Here is a 16,160-nt window from a genome sequence, read left to right on the forward strand (position 1 = left end):
GCGTATATAATTTCGTGAATATAATCTTCAGCGCGTCATGGACAATGATACTAAAGTTCTAATTAATACGATAAGAGCTTAATTGAAGGTCCGAAAAAGCCTCACGAAAAGAGCCACCTGTGTGTGACTCCCACATATTTTACTCACCAACACAGGGACGTAATGAAGCAATTATATATCGATATTTTTATGCATAAAATACTTGGCGGATATCTGGTCGGCCGCGTCGGAACGTTCAGAAATAAAACAAAGCAAGAGGTTATTGTTGGCGCGGGTAGGTGTGTGCCCGTCTCGGTTATCGAGCTTTTAACCCGACGCGCGACACGTCGCGACATCGACACGATTTATCGCCTCACTAGCCCACTACTCATTTGTATTTCCCCGACAGAATAAATTTCGAATAAACAACCGAAATGATTGAACACGGAGCGGCTCGATTTTTGTTCTGCCGTCCGTTGTTTAGGACGGTCAGCGTGACTTATGGGAACACGAGCAATTGCACCGCTGAATAAGCGAATACATAGATCCGTCGAGCATTGTCTGTCTTCATAATACTTTGATCTATTTGCTGCTGGACTTCATAAATATAAATTATTGCTTTTATGGAGCAATTTTGAACGAATTTTCAGACGTAATTTCCAAATCATATTATATATGTATGTGTTGGTAGTTAACTTGTGCTGTAATCGAAGCTTTTAAATATTCTTTTCAGTACCTACCTGATATAATCAGGTGTTTTAATCATAGTTTGTATTTAAATTTTCACTGTTAAATATTTTCTTTGAATTATTGTTTGTGTGATAAGCTGATTACAATTCGGTTTTGATTTATTTCTAACTTAATCAAGGCGCTTTCTAAAGTTTGTATTTAATAAACAGCACGAACGCTTATTTTATGTCTGAATAAATAAACATTCAATCACACATTAGAAATGGAATTTAAATGACCTAAATAAGCAAAATGATGATTATGTAAATATGTAAAGATTTGTAAGTTTTCCCTTGAGCTATTTCCCAGACAAGACAAGCGTAAGAAAATCCTGACTTATAACTCCATAACTCAACAAAACGACCAGCGAATGTCCTTCAAACATTCCAACCCCAAAACTGTTCCAATACATAAAATTCTTTTAAATAAACAAAACTGCACCAGTGTGTGTTGGCCGAGTTTGTTCAACTCAGACTAGACTCGGGTTAACTCGTTGCCACCGATTTATGTGGCGAACTTTCAGCTCACGACTCCTTCGCGACACTTGCTTCCTTTCCAAGCGCGATTGTTTCTTTCCAAAGAATTTTCTTTCTTTTTAATTATGCTTCAGTATACCTGGGTGAACTTTATTTGCTGTTGAAGTTTGTTTGTGCTCGGACGGTAAACGTGAAGTTTCGCCGATATGGCTAAATGATTTTTGTGGTTGTTTTCCGGGTTTGTGTTTGCTGTTTATCTATTTAAATAATTGTTATGATCTGACTGACAGGTTTATAATTCAATAATTTTATTGTTATGACACAGTTATTCATTCACGCATCAGATTACTATGTAAATAAAACTTGTTTAATGTGTGAACGGTAGTCGATATTTATCTAATGAACTTAGCACTCGTGTAATTGATAATATAATATACGTGTATCGATAATTAAACGTGATATTGTTTGACTAACTTTAATTAGAGATGTATTCCAGAAAAGGACAAACGAAAAGCAGGTTTTCACTCCATCGCACCTACACAAAATGGCGGTATATTTATGTTTTACATTACATAAATATGGCTTTTTACTACTTTAACGACTCTAAATAAACACATGCTAAATTTTGACGAAATATAAACTCGCTCCTTATATATGGCGTGAAAAAACTATATTAGTTTTTTAGTAAACATGCCTGCAAACTTCAAAACGATTTACGTTACGATAGCTATTTTTAAACGTGTTATTGTTATAAAACAACCATTTTATGACTGAATTAAACGTAATATTTATATAGCGGCTGCAAACTTTAACGGTCTAAATCTATATTTCTTTGAAACTACGACCATGTTCACGGAATTTTTAGTTTACTTGTACCATAATCAAAGCTTTAATCGTTACATGTCAGTAAATTACACTTAAATTTATATATAATAGTTTAAATAATTCCGAATGTGCAATAAATATTTTGAGTATTTATTTAACGGCACGGCTACATCACTAGTCGAGCAGACTTTCAAAAACATGCCGAATTCTAAACAAAAATAAAACACGAATAGATACCAAATTCTTGTACAAAAAAGTAAATGTTGTTGGAGGTCTTAAATACCGGACCGCACAACTTTGTTGCTCCTTTATTTATGGTCAGTGCAACACAGCGTTAAGTTACTTATACGTGTCTAGTGTCGACTGCCGTCCGGACACTCGGTGTCAGCAAGCTGACAATTAGCTGGGCGACATCTGACGAGGCAGGGCGCGGTCGTGAGCCACGACACCACACGGATATTTATATTCAAAAACCTAGTTTCAAACAGAATCTTTTACTAAGAATGTTGTCACACATTCAAAGCATATACAGATTGAATGGCCGACGAATACATACTCAAATTACTTTGTAATAGGTGCCTATATCAGGGGTTGCCACTAAATCTTCCTGAAGAAAGGTAATCGCAAATCTTTGAGCAATACATTACGTTTAATCGACATACAGAGTCATTATGATTCAGGAACAACTGCTTAAGCACCAATAAAGCCATAAAAACTACGAGAAAAACACCAAAAAGTTCGAAATGCTATCAAAATTCGTAGGTACATGAGTACATATATACCACGCTTCCATTCATTCCGTTCGCTGATAAGATGGGCCGAATAGTGGCTGGACATTTATCTTTAAGATTAATGAGCCAATTTTCTTAGTTGGCTATAAAAAGAATCGCTAGGCCGACCTCGAAAGCCATCACGACCACTTACGGGTTAACTTTGGGCAACGTGAACTATGCATTCCTTTGCAAAATAAGTGACTAATAGATGTGAAAGTAATCACGATATTAAACCATAAATTACGTCAAACTTGAAGTTGATTTAATGTATTTGTTAGGCATAGAATTTGAATTCGAATTCGTTGCGCTTTTCATGAATGAAATATTTGTACCCTATGGGTACACGGATGCACGAATTATTAACGAAATTTGTTTTCAACATAAATTAACTTATCTTATTAACTGTCATGATGAGCAATTATGTCCCCTTATAAATATGTAAATTAATGTCCTGTTTTTTTAACGGAGAAAAAATGAAAATCTCGCAAATATTTATGAAAACACTTTCGTCCTTAAGGGAGGCTGCTGCCGATAAATAAAAATGGAAATTTTAAATTCAAAATAACAATTATAAGGACAGAATTCTTCCCCTATCCCATGGGCGAGATATAAGGAAACAAATTGGATTAAAGTGTCAAAGGTGAAATAAAAAACGTGTATATACTTTATCTTCCGCGATGTCTGTGCAATGTCAGCCGTCTCTAGAGTACTCACAAAATATCGGATATGCAAAATTCATATTTTATTTCATGTAAATACTTGACAATATGGTTGAATATGGCAAAATATTTATTTTTTAACATCTATAAATGTGTAGACCACGAGCCGTAATCGTATTTGCATTTAAAACGGTAAGTAAACATAGAGTGTTCTGTGAATGGACGAGACCGTGTTTATGACTCGTTTTATGACCTGTTAAGCGTAAGGATCTCTCGTAAAATAAATTGTTTGATGGCCACTTTTTAGTCTTTTTATATTTAAGGTGTTCTTTATCTTTAATAAAACCTTTAACAATTTTGTAGATTACTAAATGGGTACTAAACTTAAGCTTGTATTATTTTTATTACGAGCATTCTTGGAGTGAGCTTTCCTCACTATTTATTGTAGTTTATTTTAGAGTGAATGTATTTGTGTATCAGTTGAAAACAATTGACACGTTTCTCTTTGTTGTATAGTCACAAAGTTTGTTTGGTTGGTTACCGGCCGCTTTGTTTTCGCCCACATAAATCGGGCGTGTACCGCGCGCTAACTTATTTTTGTTCGTAGGTACTCGCGATAGATGGATCCAATTCCAAATTATGTCTATCTTGGGAATTAACGGTGGGACGGGGATTCCATTTTATCCAAAAAAACTGCGGGGGGAGGGTGTGTGAAGTGGGGGCTGGAAGGGGAACGGATGGAAGTTATTTTGGAATTATGATTCCGGATGCGTCCTGCGAGCGCCGCGTGTTTCACGCCTCGTTTCGTGTAATATCTGCCGGTTGCAACCGTTTAAGTTGCATTTGGACGCAATAACGTATTCGCGGACATATTTGCACCTATGAGTCAACGTTGTTATGAAGTCTATGAATAGGTCTCACGATGCCCGCAAATAAATACCGCAGTTATTTTAATTGGCATTTTTACGCTCTCGAGTGTAGAATAATTGTGTTCTGATAAACTCCACCTTGACATACACTGACCTACTTGATTAGTGTAACATACTATCTCCTTTATAAAATATATTTAAATTACGGGGCTCGTTTTAACCCTCGAAAACGCACTCCCGTTTTTTAAATGTACAACACAAATTCCGGACCTAATCCAATTCGCATTTGGACCGAAATTAAAACGTCTGGCCAAAAATGCGGGACGTGTGTTTTAATGGGGTGTCACCAGGGTTCTTAAGTATTCCACCGGCCCACCCTATAATACCCAGTCTCCTTAGTCTGGCACGTCCTCCCCTTGATATATTAGTCCCAGTTCGTCGTACATAATTTTGTAGAGGGTGGCACCTCCTCAACTCCCCCCGTTGCGAGTGAACCGACCGATCCTCACAATACCAAGGTTTTGTTTATTGGCGTATAATAAGTGTAAAACTGATGATGTCAGTCAACTCTGTACAAGTGGATAAATGTTTTGAATTGGCCGGTTCTGGACAAAATTTTAAAGTCTTGGTCTTTAAGTCCCGTGATATCGATTGTAGGGTTTGTTCATATTATCCTTAAATGCGTTAACTGATTACGAAGGCGTTAACTTTTATATTGCTTCGCTTATATGAGCATAAGTATCTATAAAGATATTGGAATGTGCAGCGTTATCAATTATCATAATTTTTGTCAAGCTTTTTACTCATAAATTATAATAAAATAGTGTTTTGTGCGACATACAGTGGAGATTAATGTGAACAGTTGGTGACGTTGCAAACAGCTGAATGTGCGCTGTGTACAACGTTGTTCGGTAGTTCGGGCGTAATTTAGTAGGTACGAGTTGTACGTACAACATGCGCCATTTGTATTATTCATTTTTACTGTTATTGTTCCTATTATGATGTGTTCGACTTAAAAATCGTGATTTTATTACAAGACTGCTATGAATTTACGCTTGTTTGCAAGATGCTTTCCAATAAAACCCGGTTTATTTATCTGAGCTCAACAGCGTCAGATTTACATTTTGTCGATGCAATCTCTAGAAGTTTAATAAATCTAACATTTATAATTGGAAGCAAGACAATTTATACAATTAAATTGATTCTGTCATGGACCAGCGTCGTTACAAGTATATTTTTAGTCAAAACAAATTACTGGCCCTAGTTACAGATAATTTTAACTAAAAACGTAAATAATGCGCATGCTACCCTAAATAAATGCCCACAGACGGCTTAATACATAGCAAATATGTGGTAGGTATGTAACCCACGCATAGTATTGCACTGTGGTAAAACTTAATAACGGCCACACAGGAGAGTCGTCAATCTACTTCAGTCACGTGTTCCTCAATATTGAGTTAGGTGCACAGTGTTCCAAACCAATAAAACCCTGGAAAAAATTAGGGGCGTTCGAAAATATTGACTCGCCAATAATGAAAATTGATGGCACCAAATTAGAAAATACACAAAGCAATAACAGTAAATTTGAAATAACATTAACAAATTGTATTTGTAGGTAGGTAGAATTCTGAACCCGTTTTCATAAGCGAAGTACCGAAAATAACTTTACGCGAAAACGGCGAAAATTACATAGAACCGCAATATAAAAAACTTTGAAACAATTATGAAGTTTCAGTAATTTTGTTGTGTTAGTGAACTTAGTTGAAGCAACTTCCACGGCATACAATGGGCTCCACATATTAGACGCAGTATTAATATTAGTCCATTAGTTAAATTAAGTAAGATTTCTCACCCTATCTTGGCGAGTTATTTATCATGCGTGTATCTACATTAGGGACTTGCGTTGCAATACATTGTGGTTAGAGCATTTAATTTTGTGCTGTAGATAAATCTTAATTTGATAATATGAAATGTTGTTTCGCATAATTGTGATATGTTAATTTTGGAACATGATTTTAATTTATGAGCGTTGTATCTTAGAAATACCATTTATTTAAATTGATTCGTAGCTAATTTAAAATAAAGCAAATCCTAAAGATTTGAGCGCATATTTTTGACTACATAAAAAAATATTTAGTCCACTATGCAATTACTTATACAGGAATACTATCTAAAGAGAAAATTTTATTATTTAAGATGATATAAATGCTGACCTGCAAGGTACAGGTAGATAGTATTGAGTCATTAGAAAACAGTATAGCTTAAACATTGTAGATCATCGCCCACGCGCCTTCACCACAAACCTTAACTGGTTTATTGCGACCCTACACACTACGAAATAATACAGATAATAGTTTCTGATTCTATGTTTATATATTTACTTTGAAATGTGTCTTTATAATGAGGATGAGTCAAAATTTATCTATTCTTAGGTACAATAATTTTGTTCGTCTGGTGGATATGAAACGAGATGTCTGGATGTCTCAAAATAATAATAATAATAGCGTATTCAATGATATAAAGGATTTGAGTTTGATAGTCTGTTTAGCCGTTATGTCCTCCAAAACAACGCTACCGATTTTCATAAGATTTTGACAAGTGGAATAGTTTTTGAGGAATATTTCAAATGTTTTTAAAATGGCTGAATTGTAATTAGAATATATGTTGCAAACGTGTGAAGTAAAGACGGGAAGTCAGTTTAATAATAAACTTGAACTTATCAATAAAATAATTTAAAAACTCATTATCATAGATAAGAGACATTAATAGCAAGGAAAGGAAGTAGAAACATTAAGTCATGTCACAATTTAAAAACTGCTTTTAATTTACATTTTTACTCGTTAGAATATCATATTATAATATAAAAAGTATGCATTAATAAATAAATTTCCCTTCTAAAGGTTTTTAAAATATGACAAAAATGACTTTTTATTTTAAAGTGCATGCAAGTATATACTTTTCGGTAAAACTACAGTATGTTTTTATTCTGTTAACAAATGAAAATATTTAAGAATTTCCATAATTGTGAGGAGTATTGAAAGTTAATTAATATTCTTTATGTTAATGCAATTAAATACTTAAATATCATTTAGATTGTCCCCTTGATAACCATTCTATTATTGGGTACGTTTGTATAGTCCCTATAAAACGTATACCGCTCGGTTTGTTTACATTTGTCTCTAACCTGCTTACTTTACATTGCAGCTTTACATGGACTTCTATTAAAGACGGCGACGTGGGCAGAACAATGTTATACCAACCAAAATAATGGATGAACTGACTTTTCAACGACAAGGAAAAATGAATCCAAAACTAACACCGCGTAAGTTGAAAATAGAGCAGCATGCAGCAATACGAGCAAAGAACTAATGTTGGATGGCATGATGAAATGTGACAGTTCATTATGCGGAAGATAACGGATAACGGACGGTACAGCATACAGTGAACAGTGAGTACTTAAATATGTTATACGCACCTACAGTTTAGGCGGAGCCGAGTGAGAAACGTGTTTTCTTGGAGCATGCGTGCATAAACCATCCAGGCATCCGATTAAATTATTTAACGTCTTTATTCCCCTGTGGTGCACGCAGGTTGCATGCCGGCACGCGGATGTAAAGATACATGGACTTGGCGTGTAGGCCTACCTAATCTATATAAATACCTACGTTAATAGGTAGTGCACAGGTATTCTGATGGCTATGCGTTTTAAATTGATGTTTAGCACAAAAATGCAGTTTTTGTTGAGGATAGAGCTGAACCGGAATCCTCTGCAATCTGGAGCACCGGTTTATGTGATGATTTACAGTTTTTCCTTGTCTGTTTTCATACGCAATGTAACGTTGGCTCGACCGCGTAATAATTCTTGAATGTTTTGATTCCTCGTAATTCCGTAGCAATAAAGTAATTAAAGAGAGACTACGAAAGTCAATTACATTCTGTTTGAGAAAACAAAATTGCTTATTGATTCGAGTTGTAGTCAAAAATATTTTACCAGAAATATTTTAGTAGCGTTTATTTATATTTCACTTACCTACGGAGAGACTCCAAGGGCAGGGACTTCCGTAAACGATTTGTTGACCTTCTCGATTAGGGTCTAGTACTCGTAACAAACCGGAATATTGGAACAGTTGTTACAGCCATTTAGGCCGTTTAAAACGTAGCCAAGGGCCATCGCAATGCTTGTTCAAGTAATTAATTTTATAATTATTTTACCGTTTAATCTCAAATTATAAAGCTTCTTTATAAAGGCCCGATAACAGATTAACTTGCCAACAGCAATGGGATAAATTAAGGAGCTATCCAAAATTTACATTCAGCTAGAAGATTTAATATTATTCAAAGGCAATAAAGCATTGCCTGGCATTACGTTTAAGGCTTTAACTGTAGTATATTATTTAATATTAAAGATCTTAAGGTAAACGGGCGAAGTGCCTGCAGTTCCGCGATAAGGCAACCCCGCCCCTCCCCACACCACGTTTCGGGGGTGGCAGTCTTAAGAAGCGGCCATACTTCAAATTGCGTTTAAGTTAGATAGCTAGTTTGATACATTGCCCCCATTATTGCATATCAAAGGGCTCTGATAAAATTGTTCCGATGATAAAGTCAAAGGTTTTTTATTGGGGTTCCCTACTCTACATAGTTTAGATAAAATACCGAGGAAAGCCGCTGTCGATTCCACTTTAGATTCATACCTGAAACAAAAAAAGATATTTGTTAAACATTTGAATGATGAAACATTAATGTTTGATTATTGTATCTCTAAAAATACATATCTAACAATCTCAAGCATAAATTGTGTATTTGACATATTGCGCATTTGTTTACAACTACTCAACTATAGTGTCGACGAAAAAACATTTCATTGCAAAAAATTATAACTCACATAAAAATCCAATAAATATCTGATGAGGAGTCAAACAACCGTCATAACATCATAAAATCACGAAAAAAAGCTCATAATTCACATGAAAATTTGATTACAAAAAAATAATGTATTGTATGTATGAGGACTCATAAATGAAGTATAACATGGTATATGCATAAATAATTAAATATCACACGCAAAACTCAATTCTACATCACTAGTGGGTACGTACAACACAGCGACGGGAATATAACAACGATCCCATACTCGATACGTATCTATCGATATCGTATCGATAGCGGCAATAGATACTATTTCACAGTTCAATTTAACAACGTACGCTCCAAGATTCCCTCGGATATCGCAAAGTCAGACGAACTGAAGTTTTCCGTGATTCGAATTTGTCTTTCGCAGACTGTTCAAGATAGTGCATGATATTTATAGTAAAACGATAACTTATGTTCGAACGTGACGTCTTTATCTCTTTATATTTCAATCTTATAGAAATGTAAACATGCTTTTAGCTCTCAACAGTTTCTTACTAACACTTTCTAGTCCTTCCCAGCTCGTTCAGCGATCCAAAGGATAGATTATCTCTAGCTAATAATTCTCTCACGATTCAAAACTCACAATAGCCCGGAGCGAAACTGTATCGCTACAGATAGATTAAACATCGGAGCCCAAATGAACGCACGATAATTTATCGGAGCAACCCCCGTGTGTATTAGCTGTATCCGACTAATGCCGGCTTTCGATATTCGGCGCTCGGTCGCGATTCGATATTTACGATCGAACGAGTCGCATTAGACTGTCCGCCCGTAGGTAAATTAGCACAGATGCTCGCCACTGTTACAGTGATTCATTCCAAATTGGCTTTTCAGCGGGGAAAAAAACGGGCCGAGCCAGCCACTGCGGTAGACGCTATCTAGGGACTGCAGCTAAATAGCTTTTAAAAGAGTTTGCATTTTCCTTTCGGGCTTCGAATCGTCGCTAACATCTGTCGAGACTTCAACTTGCAAACCAATTTCTTCCATTTTTATCTCAATTCGCATTTTTAGATCAATATTTCATGAGTTCCTTAACGTTAAAGTCATACAGAACCTGGCTATCAGAACTTTCGAGCAAATTGAAATAAACGTAATAAAAACACGCAAAATAAAAGCGAATTGCAATTAAACGTGGTGTAATGTGAAGGCTGGTCGAGATCGCTGGTAGCGGCAACGCCTCGCGATTCGTATCGGCCCGGAAAGGGCCGCCTTAACGCGTGCTAGACTACCAGATAAAGTATTACTGCAAAATTGTATGAGTTATATTGTGCGAAGTGCTTGTTTAAAATCGCACGGGTAATTTTATACGCTGAATGGTGCTAATAAAGGATGTTATTTGGTTGCAGATTGCAGCGTGAAGAGGGGAGTGGCCGCGGTGTCAGCCCGTGTTGTGAGTGAAATATAGCATTGTAGGTATTTACTGCGTCAAATGAAAATGAAAAAGAACTTAAAAATACTAAGAAGTCCGTGTAGATAGATCGGCTTGATTCAGTCCAGAAATAACGTTTAAAAGTAATTTTAAATCTATCCAACCTTTTCGATGAAGTAAATGTATTTGCCCATTATTTGAAAACGATAAAACAGATATAACGCATCAATCAACATTCGAAATCCAGTCATAGCTTACTTTTAATGAACTGCAAACGATAGTCAGTGAAATACGCAAATGTTACATTCCCCAATAATGAACCAGCGATATTACCTTTAGTATAAATAATCCGTGCCAAAGGGTGGCATCGATGCGATGCTACTGCAAATCAACCCCCACTACAACCCCCCCACCGCGGGCTGTCGACGATAAATAAAATTCACGTTTTAACAATAAAATGCATTTTCCGCAAATGCTCCCGGTGAATTATTGTCCGGGCTTTACGAGCTTAAAATTATATGGGCACGTGAAATTTTCGATCTCGATAATGCATGGCCAGTGTACCGCCAACACTATTTTCGGACGATACAATGAACGCGATTTTTAAATTACAGACCACTTACATCGATCAATTTCATTGAGTAAAATGCATTTGGTGATTTGACGTAGAACCTAATACAATTTTCTTAGTGGTCTACCGTTAGACAGAATAGGGGCAAAGTAGTTACATTAAATACGTGTTATGTGATGGACCGAGGGTTGCATTTTTTATGCATTTTTCCATTTACAGACAAACCACTGCTCCCCAAATAAAATCATACCTACCCCAAATAACACGTCACGTAGCAACCATAAAAATACTTATAAAACATTTCCCGATGGAAAAAAATACAATGTTTTATTCGCAACAAAAATACATCACACGACCGCTTGATGGAGAACCAATAGCGAGTGTCCCTCCGGCACAGATGGCGACACGGACGCGGAGATAGCAGAAAAATATGAATTGTAGCTTTCGATATTTGTCACTTGAATTACAACTCCCAACGGACACCCAGAATGGCGGGACTACTCGCACCTCGTTTGCTGAATGATCTATTTTTTTCCAGTGGATTTCGGCCAGCGACTCTCGGATAGCGCTTCGGTTCAATCACTCGTTGAGTAATGCGGTCCACGTGCTTTCTGTACCAACGGCAGTTGATGCTCCCTATTTTTATCCGCGATACATTTTCATTTAGACGTAATAAACCATCATATAAATTGTAATCTTTTAAAAAAAAGTAAATAAGCTACATAGTAAAATGATGGATGTATTTACTCGTGTTTGGTATGGTATTTTTCGGCAAAGTATATTTGATCTAAGGATCATAAAACAGGATTTAAGGGAGGACCACACTCATTGGCGGCTAGCTTTAATATGACAGAAGCTTGAAAAATTATCCCCAACAAAATCTTCTAATGCTATTACAACCTGCCACCGTGCGGGAGCAATAAGTAAACAAAACCCGTAATAACGGCCAGTCACGCCAAGGAAACCAATTTGGGAGGTATTTGTAAATGTCAAATATGTTTGTGCGCACCTATTTATTGCGAGCATCCCTCACGTACGAGTAAATAACGGAGACACTGCGATAAAGTGAAAAGAGATACCCAAAAAGTCGGGAGCGCTACGCCTTAACTGCTATCCTCCGATTTACCAAAACAAGCTCTAAGTACAAAGTAATAAAGTTGATATTTGTTCAAAGAATGTTGAGTCTTAAACCACTTTGTGTTAAGGTTACTGCGTATACAAGTGGAAAACTCAGTGCGCCACGTGCGAATGATTCATGTTCGTCCCTTAATTTAAGAAGATTTTAATTGTATCGGATGTCTGTGAAAGCGAAAATAATGCACTCCTAAATTGGGGTTGGAATTCGGAAATTTATTTTTGTTAGCCCACCGAAGTATTGCTTTGCGTGTTTCACCTTATATTTGGACGTTGGACTATCTGTTTTTTGGACGAAAACTGTTTAGAATAAAGTAATTATCAAGGTATACATGCAAACAAACTATACAGTGATTGAAATAGTTAATGTAATTAAGCCAAGTACCGGTTTCGCCCAATCAACTTTACTCCGTATTTGTAGAGCTGCAGGCAATCAACAATTTCGTCTAACAAACCCCGAAACACCCTTAATTCAGTGAATTCATTTTGCGTATATAAAGTCAAGCTGCCGCCGACTTAAAATATCTTTCTTAATTACAAAAGCCTTTGTTGAACGTATCTGATCTATGTAAGCAGTCGGGGCGAATGTTTTAAATAGCAACCCAACAAATAGGTTCCGGTTGAGCGAAATAAGCAAAACTCCTTAATGAAAGAATATCTAAAGGGTTGCCCAAACTCGGAAGATGCGAAATTAATTAATTATCAACATTCCGTTTTCGAATAATCAATGCATGAACGTGTTTGTAAAGAAGAATGGGTTTTATATAATTTCTAAATTTAAATGACTATTCACAGAAAAAAAAATTAGCGCTACGATAAAATGAATAATGACAACATAAATGTCAATTCAATAATAATTTGAACAGAAATGAGTTCTATTAGACAGCGGAGTCGAATTTTCCGAGCATAAAACGATGACGGAAGCAGTGTAACGGCCCTGTAAGCTTGCCGCGTACTTCATTTGGTGAACAATGGCGAGGCCCCGTCCCACAGGCCCGCAGCGACACCGGATAAATTGACTCGAGCTTTAACTCGCGCCCGCCCGCGGAAAATTGGGGAAAATCGATTTAAATATCTTAAATGTGATGGCTTATCTCGATCGCTGGAGTTAACCCGTGCTCACTGCAGCTCTGCTATTGACATTTGTATAAAAACGACTTTTATTTAAGGTACCTGCAGGATAAGCACGTGTAGAATTTGGTTTTGTTGAACTAAAATTACCTACCTCTGTTCAGAATAAATTCTTACCTTTCTATTCGAAATTTAAATCTAAATTTTACTTAATTAAATCGAGTTACAAATACCTAATTTGACTTATAACTAAGAAATTATTCCAAGCTTTTTAACTAAGTTAAAATAATCAAGAAATGCCAATTAAGAAGTGTAGCCCTTTGAACGGCGAAATCTAGATAATTGGCCAGCCGGACCAACTGGTGGAGTGCTGATGTATCTCGACTTGCACGCGAAGTTAAGTAATTCTTAGTAGCCAAATGTGGCACAATATGAACACAAGACCAAGTAACTAAAGGAAATATATCGACTTGTTACTGTTGAAAAACACTCAATGTAATATAAATCGTAAGTAATCGTAACACTCATTCGATAAGACCCGAAGACCTCAAAGCAAAGTAAACCTCCGCTTAACTCAATCTAATAGAATCACCTCGGATTGCTTTCCGATATTTACTGTTTGATTTTTCCCCTCGTGTCGAGATTTGGGACGTTTACCCAAAAGAGGCGTGTACTGCGATGGTAATGGCCGGTAGGGTCGTTGGATACATAACCTTTATAATTAACAATACGCCCTACACTCTATGAGGTGAGAGTTGATTATTTTACGAGTTCCGCTTTTTCCTTCCCTCTTTCCGTTTTGTTTTCGTAAGCACTGAGTGGATTAATTACTTTTATTGTTCCAGTAAAGATCTCCATGAGTACTTTAAAAGATTGGAATCTTATATAATATATAACAATAGTATACATTTATTGGCTATATTGCACAATATTGCCTAAGGATATGCAATGAGAAAATAAATCAAATTATGATTCAACTGCGCAGTAAGTTTATTGAATTGATCATGCGCAAATATTTATTGATGGGGACGTAACAAGATAGGGTCACAATTTATTGAAAACCAAGAGCATACATAGGTAGCTTACATAAATTGACATCAGCGGCAATCAGACAAATTGGCTCCATCCAAACCCCTCCGCTAACCGAATTAATCTGATACGTAGGTTTTCTTAGACAAAACCACTTACATAGAGAAATATAGGCGGCAGCAGGAGGGAGCAGGAATAGCCGTCGATGCCAATTGTATTATTTATCTAACCTACCCAAGCACTGGCAAAAAATAGATACCTAAGAATTTCATACCAAATTAAAGCATAGAAAGTAGAGTTGTACAAAAAGGTTCTCATTCTTTGACCATTTATGCAACAAAGCGGCATCGGGCTCGTAAATTTTCAGTACTTTATGTTACTTAAAAATTCACTTCACTAAACTTTTTGTTGAATAAAATACATCTGTATTGCCCCTTAACATGTGTGTACTGTCTACGTAACATGAATAAATATTCAACAAATCCACCTTTAAATAAACAATATGGGGGAAATAACGTTTTTGCCTCATTCTGAGTAAACGATGCTTAAGATATTTATTAGGGGATGAATTGAGTTTTTAGATATTGCAGCATTTTTATCTCACAACGCAATATGAATGCTACGATTGTGCGTTCATTCCGAAGATTGTGTGTCAGTATTTTGATAATTTATGAACATTAACGTTCTCTTACTGACAGAAAACTTTTGATACGGATATTAGAAGCAGGAACCGCAATTAAGACTATAAAATATAATCGAAGATAATGAATCCCAAATAATGAATTATTTAGCATATTTACCGCTTAAAATTCAAGACAAAAATTTACCAAAATGGTCTCCCCTATCCTTTATTGTACGCAACATTAATAACATCTGCTCAAGACGTTTAAATCCTACTTCTGGAGGAAAAACTGATTATCTAATTAGAAGAAAGCCTCTGGAAGAGTCTCCTAACTGAGGGCTAATCACAAATTAATGGGGGCTTGTACCAGGGTGTCGCGCCGCGATGATAATTCCCCGCCCCGCTGTGTTAAGAACCTCATCAATTATGGCGAAGCCACCCCCAGTGAGGCCTGAAGGTGCACCCCTTCGTGATCTAGTCACTACGAGTAATGCTAGGTTTAACACCATGAGAATGTATGGTGTTCGACTGTAATTGAAAAATAATGTGTCCATGTTTGTCCAAGTTTACACTTGCAATACAAAGCAAGCATCAATTCTACTAACCAACAAATAACGGTTTTGAAAAGAAACCATAATAGTTTTTTTAATTATTTCTGATTATATTTCCCTTCGATCTTATCTTCTCTAGGTCTCTACTTTGGAGTTAAATTATAAAACCTCATTTAAATAACACTATTCAAAGCACCAAGCATGCATAGTATACCCCAGTTGATAACTAACATCATAATTTGAATACAAAAGATCTAAAATATCCATATTGAATTACTTAATTTATTAGAATAATTTCATCGAAGTAAAAGCCAACCCTTGCAGTAACTAATGGCCCTTAGACAGTTGTTGTACCGACACCAAATGCTTCCGTTCCGAAACCACACTTGATTTGTAGTTCCGTCCTCGCAAGAGTTAGTGGCACCGATGTTTGAAACATTCTAAGCCACCATATGCCACGGGTTCACACCCGGACTTAAATATAGAATAATTTACACGATCGACACAAAAATAAATTAACGACCAAAAAACATATCGGAGAGATTGTCAAACGTAATAGCGATGCGACATGCAACGGGAATCTAATTAAAAC

The 16,160-nt window shown here is 36.2% G+C and overlaps 1 protein-coding gene and 1 long non-coding RNA gene across 5 annotated transcripts in view; one reads left to right on the forward strand and one right to left on the reverse strand.

Annotated features, from left to right (window-relative positions):
• Positions 1 to 16,160, reverse strand: part of LOC113496947 (homeotic protein ultrabithorax) — a 98,184-nt gene that overhangs the window by 44,037 nt on the left and 37,987 nt on the right. The window lies entirely within an intron of this gene.
• Positions 1 to 16,160, forward strand: part of LOC113496950 — a 63,034-nt gene that overhangs the window by 11,105 nt on the left and 35,769 nt on the right. The window contains exons 2-4 of one of the 4 annotated variants that reach the window (XR_003400857.1): positions 7,515 to 7,758; positions 10,568 to 10,630; positions 11,700 to 13,103. This is a non-coding gene — a long non-coding RNA (uncharacterized LOC113496950). Of the gene's footprint in view, positions 1 to 7,514; positions 7,759 to 10,567; positions 10,631 to 11,699; positions 13,104 to 16,160 lie in introns of those variants that run through there. The other 3 variants (XR_003400858.1, XR_003400855.1, XR_003400856.1) reach the window with 3 other exon arrangements.

Source organism: Trichoplusia ni, chromosome 8, assembly GCF_003590095.1.
Source record: "Trichoplusia ni isolate ovarian cell line Hi5 chromosome 8, tn1, whole genome shotgun sequence".
NCBI lineage: Eukaryota > Metazoa > Arthropoda > Insecta > Lepidoptera > Noctuidae > Trichoplusia > Trichoplusia ni.